The sequence below is a fragment of the Marmota flaviventris genome, chromosome 5, assembly GCF_047511675.1.
Source record: "Marmota flaviventris isolate mMarFla1 chromosome 5, mMarFla1.hap1, whole genome shotgun sequence".
Lineage (NCBI taxonomy): Eukaryota > Metazoa > Chordata > Mammalia > Rodentia > Sciuridae > Marmota > Marmota flaviventris.
The window spans coordinates 6,963,585-6,969,963 of NC_092502.1; positions in this window are offsets into that span (position 1 = coordinate 6,963,585).

Genomic DNA, 6,379 nt, shown 5'->3' on the forward strand with positions numbered 1-6,379 from the left:
CTTGTTTTCAACTGTTTCTGCTAATTTTTAGGCTGAAAGATGACACGGTTGCCTAGAATTTACCTTATTCTGTTTAATTAAAATCAGTATTTCTCTATAAAAAAAAAAAGAGAGGAAATAGAAGAAGACATCAAAAGATTACCAACCAAGAAAAGCCCAGAACTGGATGGATACACAGCCAAGTTCTACAAGACCTTTAAAGAAGAACTAATACCAATACTCTTCAATTTATTTCAGGAAATAGAAAAAAAGGGAGCACTTCCAAACTCATTCTATGAGGCCAATATCACCCTAATTCCAAAACCAGAAAAAGACATCAAAGAAAGAAAACTTCAGACCAATATCTCTAATGAACATAGATGCAAAAATTCTCAATAAAATTCTGGCAAATTAAATACAAAAATATATTAAAAAGATTGTGCACCAAGATCAAGTGGGAATCATCCCAGGGATGTAAGGTTGGTTCAAAATATGGAAATCAATAAATGTAATTCATCACATCAATAGTCTTAAAGATAAGAATCATATGATCATCTCAATACACGCAGAAAAAGCATTTGACAAAATACAGCACTCTTTTATGTTCAAAACACTAGAAAAACGAGGGATAACAGGAACATATTTCAACATCCTAATGGCTATCTATGCTAAGCCTCAGGCCAACATCATTCTCAACGGAGAAAAATTGAAGGCATTCCCTCTAAAAAGAAACATGACAAGGATGCCCTCTCTCACCACTTTTATTCAACATAGTTCTTGAAACACTGGCCAGAGCAATTAGACAGATGAAAGAAATTAAAGAAATATGTACAGGAAAAGAACTTAAATTAGCTCTGTTTGCTGATGATATGATTCTATACCTAGAAGATCCAAAAAACTCCACAAGAAAACTTCTAGAACTAGTAAATGAATTCAACAAAGTAGCAGAATATAAAATCAACACCCATAAATCAAAGGAATTTCTGTATATCAGTGGTAAAACCTCTGAGAAGGAAATGAGGAAAACTACCCCATTCACATTATCCTCAAAAAAAAAAAAGATACTTGGGAATAAACTTAATGAAAGAGGAGAAATAAAATACAATGAAAACTACAGAATCCTAAAGAGAGAAATCAAAAAAGATCATAGAACATGAAAAGATCTACCTTGCTCTTAGATAGGCAGAATTAATATTATCAAAATGACCATACTACCAAAAGCAGTATACAGATTTAATGCAATTCCAATCAAAATCTCAATGGCATTCCTCATAGAAATAGAAAAAGCAATCATGAAATTCCTCTGGAAAAATAAGAGACCCAGAATAGCTAAAGCAATCCTTAGCAGGAAGAATGAAGCAGGTGGCATCACTATACCAGACCTTAAACTATACTACAGAACAATAGTAACAAAAACAGCATGGTATTGGCACCAAAACAGGCTGGTAGACCAATGGTACAGAATGAAGGACACAGAGACTAACCCACAAAATTACAATTATCTCATATTAGACAAAGGTGCCAAAAACATGCATTGGAGAAAAGATAGCATCTTCAACACATGGTGATGGGAAAACTGGAAATCCATATGCAACAAAATGAAATTAAACCCCTATCTCTCACCATGCACAAAACTTAATTCAAAATGGATCAAGGACCTAGTAATTAAACCAGAAACTCTTTGTCTAATAGAAGAAAAAGTAGGCCCTAATCTTCATCTTGTGGGATTTGGCCCCAACTTCCTTAATAAGACTCCTATAGAGCAAGAATTAAAACCAAGAAACAATAAATGGGATGGAATCAAACTAAAAAGTTTCTTCTCAGCAAAAAAAAAAAAAAAAAAAAAAAAAAAAATCTGTGATGTGAATAGAGAGCCTACATACTGAGAGCAAATTTTTACCTCTCACACATCAGATAGAGCACTAATCTCTAGGGTATATAAAGAATTCAAAAAGCTAAACACCGAAAAAACAAATAACACAATCAACAAATGGGCCAAGGACCTGAACAGACACTTCTCAGAAGAGGATATACATTCAATCAATAAATATATGAAAAAAGTTCATCAACTCTAGCAATCAGAGAAATGCAAATAAAAACTACTCTAAGATATCATCTCACTCTAGTCAGAATGGCAGCTATTACGAATACAAACAACAATAAGTATTGGAGAGGATGTGGGGGAAAAGTACACTCATATATTGCTGGTGGGACTGCAGATTAGTACAGACAATATGGAAAGCAGTATGGAGATTCCTTGGAAATCTGGGAATGGAACCACCATTTGACCCAGCTATTCCTCACCTCAGTCTATACCCAAAGGACTTAAAGACAGCATACTACAGGGACACAGCCACATCAATATTTATAGCAGCACAATTAATAATAGCTAAACTGTGGAGGCAACCTAAATGCCCTTTAGTGGATGAATGGATAAAAAAATGTGGCATATATACACAATAGAATTTTACTCAGTATTAAAAAAGAACAAAATCATGGCATTTGTAAGTAAGTGGACGGCATTGGAGAAGATAATGCTAAGTGAAGTTAGCCAATCCCAAAAAACAAATGCCAAATGTTTCCTCTGATATAAGGAGGCTGACTCATAGTGGGGTAAGGAGGGGGAGCATGGGAGGATTAGATGAATTCTAGATAGGGCAGAGGGATGGGAGGGAAGGGAGGGGGCAGGGGATTAGCAAGGATGGTGGAATGTGATGATCATCATTATACAAAGTACATGTATGAAGACTCGAATTGGGTGTCAACATTCTTTATACACAAACAGAGATTAAAAAATTGTGGTATATATGTGTATTAAGAATTATAATACAAAAAAACAAAGTACATGTATAAAGGTATGAATTGGCGTGAACATCTTTATATAGAGAGATATGAAAAATTGTGCTCTATATGTGTAATAAGAATTGTATGTATGATATGTTAAGATCATTGTACTGTCATGTGTAACTAATAAAAACAAAAGAATTGTAATGCATTCCACTGCTGTCACGTATTTTTAAAAAATAAAATTAATAAAAGAAAAAAAAAAAGAAGATGCAAAGAACTCCCATGCTCTTGGACAGGCAGAATTAACATTGTCAAAATGGCGGTACTACCAAAAGTGTTATACAGATTTAATTCAATTCCTATTAAAATCCCAATGACATTCTTCATAGAAATAGTAAAAGCAGTCATGAAATTCATTTGTAAAAATAAGAGAGCCAGAAGAGCCAAAGCAATCCTTAGCAAAAAATATGAAGCAGGAGGCATAATAATACCCGAACTTAAATTATACTACAGAGCCATAGTAACAAAAAGGACTATTTCTTTTTCTTACTGCTGTTTTCAGTTTAAGCAGGAAAGATTGGGGGATGTAGAGTACTTTCCATATTAAAATATCCTTCAGGTAACAAATGACCATGTGAATTATTATCCTTTCAAATTTGATAACAGTGACATCCCTTTACCAGGAGCAAATATCATAGCTGAATACAAAGTGAGACTATGATCATAAAGGAAAGATCAGACAAGGAAAGTGGCCTAAATCAGAAATCAGGAGGAAAAGGTGTGCTACAATTCGCGCCCTGATAGAGCAGTGGGTGCCTGGATTTAAGCACTTAGTGGATGTCAGCCTCAGTGTTGGCATGCATTAGGTGAGGTTGTGGCAGCAAAGGACTGCTCCTCAGAAGTGGAACTATGCATCACGACAGCCAGGCAAACCTTTGACTCAGAACCTAAAGTCCAGTGGAGCATTGATGGACAGTGAATGGATGGCCACCACAGGAAGACACTGGAGGTGGCCAACACAAAGCATGCCATGGAGCTGCTGGAGTGTCCACATGAGTGGAATGAAGATGGGTTCTGAAGGCTGGAGGAGATGGAAGTGGCCACCTGGGTGACAAGCTGTGGAATCCAGGGAGTGATGGCCATGGTCTCCAGTATTCACACAACAGGAATCAGAACCACTAAAGAGCAAGGGTGGTGCAACAGGAACCCACGCCAACAGTGTAGGTCAAATGCACCAAGAACGTGAGTGGGAAAGCAGAGTCTCTTCAACCAGTTGTGCTGGGAAAACCTCACAGCCAATGCAAAGAATGACAGACGCTTATCTCTCACCATGGTCAAAAAAATCAACCTGAAATTAATCAAAGACATAAGACCTGAAAGTATGGGTGAGGGTTTGGATCTTCCAGCATTTTGTATTTTTTAAGGCATAGATATCTGTTCAACATGAAATACATGACAGTGTTTCAGAACATGGAGATAAATTGAAATCTGAAAATCAGTCATGCCCTGCTGACTTCTGCAGAGTAGCATTGCATACCACAGAGGAAGTGATGTTGAAAGTCCAAGTTCTAATTGTTCCACATTGTACTATCCACAGAGAATGAGGATGCAGAAGCAATCCTGGCACCTTCAGTGTGGGACGTGTTCAAGGACAGCTGAGTGAGGATGATGTAAATGCGCTTCAGAAGATGAAATATAACAGAAATCATGCTGCTAATCATGATTTTCCAGATAGAAATGGCAAGAGCCCCTGAAGAATTTACTTTACTATAAGAGCATGCAATAATCCATGTGTTTAAGGAACTGAACAGTTCACAGAAGAAGAATTACAATAGGTCACAAAATAATGAAAAAAAGTTACATTGCTAGCAATTAGAGCAATGCAAATTAAATCTACACTGAGATTTTGTCTCACTATAGTCAGAATTGCAATTATCAAGAATACAAGTAACAATAGATGTTGGTGAGGATGTGGGGAAAAGATTAACTGATACATCGATAATGGGATTGTAAATTAGGGTGAGCTTTCTGAAAAGCAGTAGGGAGATTCCTTAGAAAATTTAGAATGGAACCAACATTTGACCCAGTTATCCCATTATCCCACTCCTTAGTATATATTTTTATATCCAAAGGATTTAAAATCAGCACACTATAGTGAGACAGCGACATCAATGTTAATAGCAGCTCAATTCACAATAGCTAAGCTATGTAACCAACCTATATGCCTTTCAGTAGATGAATGAATAAAGAAAATGTGGTATATATACACAATGGAGTATTACTCAACCATAAGTATGAATGACTTTCTGACATTTGCCAGCAAATAGATGGATCTGGAGACTATACTGCTAGGTGAAATAAACAATCCCAAAAAATCAAGGTTGAATGTTTTCTCTGGTATGTGGATACTAACACAACTCGAGTGGTGAGGGTAAGAGTAGAAGTTCAGTGGATTAGACAATGGGAAATGGGGGATAGGAAAAGGAAAGACAGTGGAATGAATGTGATGCAATTTACCCCTGTACCCATAGGAAAACAACACAGTGAATCCCATCATCTTGTACATCCACAAGAATGGTATCCTAATGAGAATAATATATATTCCATTCTTGTATAATAAAGTCAAAGTGGATTCTATTGTCAGGTATAACTAAAAAGAACCAACAAATTTTAAAATAAATAAATTAATTAAGATAACCTGGTACTTTGCTATCAATAGTTGGAAAAGGGAGACAGCATGAAAAGGAACTGCAACTGTAGTTTAATTCTGTCCCAGGGATGGAATTCTAAACTTTCTGAAAATACAACCATACAAAACAGTGGTGGAGAAGGGCAGAGTCGAGCTTCAGCCCTGAGACCACCCAGTGTCCTCCTTAACATCCACTTGGTATCTGGGGGTTTCAGTTGTTGTCTGAATACAGTGTTCTTTCTTCAAGAAAAAAAAAAAAGGGAATCGGTGCTTAAAAAACCACTGAATTGAATAAATATTGATTATTGATTGTAGACAACAGATAATGAGAGACTAAGAAGGAATAGTAAGTAAAGGATCATGAAATGTTAAGGAAAAACCTGTGAGAACTGGAAATTCATGATATTTAGAGAGATAAAGATCAAAGACAATGCGTTCTACTCTTTGGATGTCTAAGCAGAGAATGGGCTGAATAGTTGCATCAGGAATGGTCAGGCAGTTTGGAATATAGGGGGGAAATCAGTAGATTTTAGAAATGTTAAAAATGTGTTCCTCCTGTTATATTCAGGGAAATGATGTCAAGAAAGAAAAAAAAAAAGGAAATTCATTATTAGGGGCCACAGCATGAGAGTGATGATAAAGATTTGAGAATATCATTCAAGAAAAACTCACAGGGAAAAAAAAAGAATTCTTACAGATGTACTAAATAGAAGAATTATTATTTAAAAATGATTTTTATGGTACAATATGAAGAAATCAATATTTGTATGTTTTTGTGGTGAAACTGTAATGTAAAACCACTGAAGTGAAAGAACTTCTAGGGAGAGAGGAGAAGCAGCAGGTCGTGGGTGGGGACGTGGGCAGGGGGAGACTCTGCAGGAGGGCAGGGGAGGGATGGAGGAGGGTGTCTGTACCCCCTGGGCA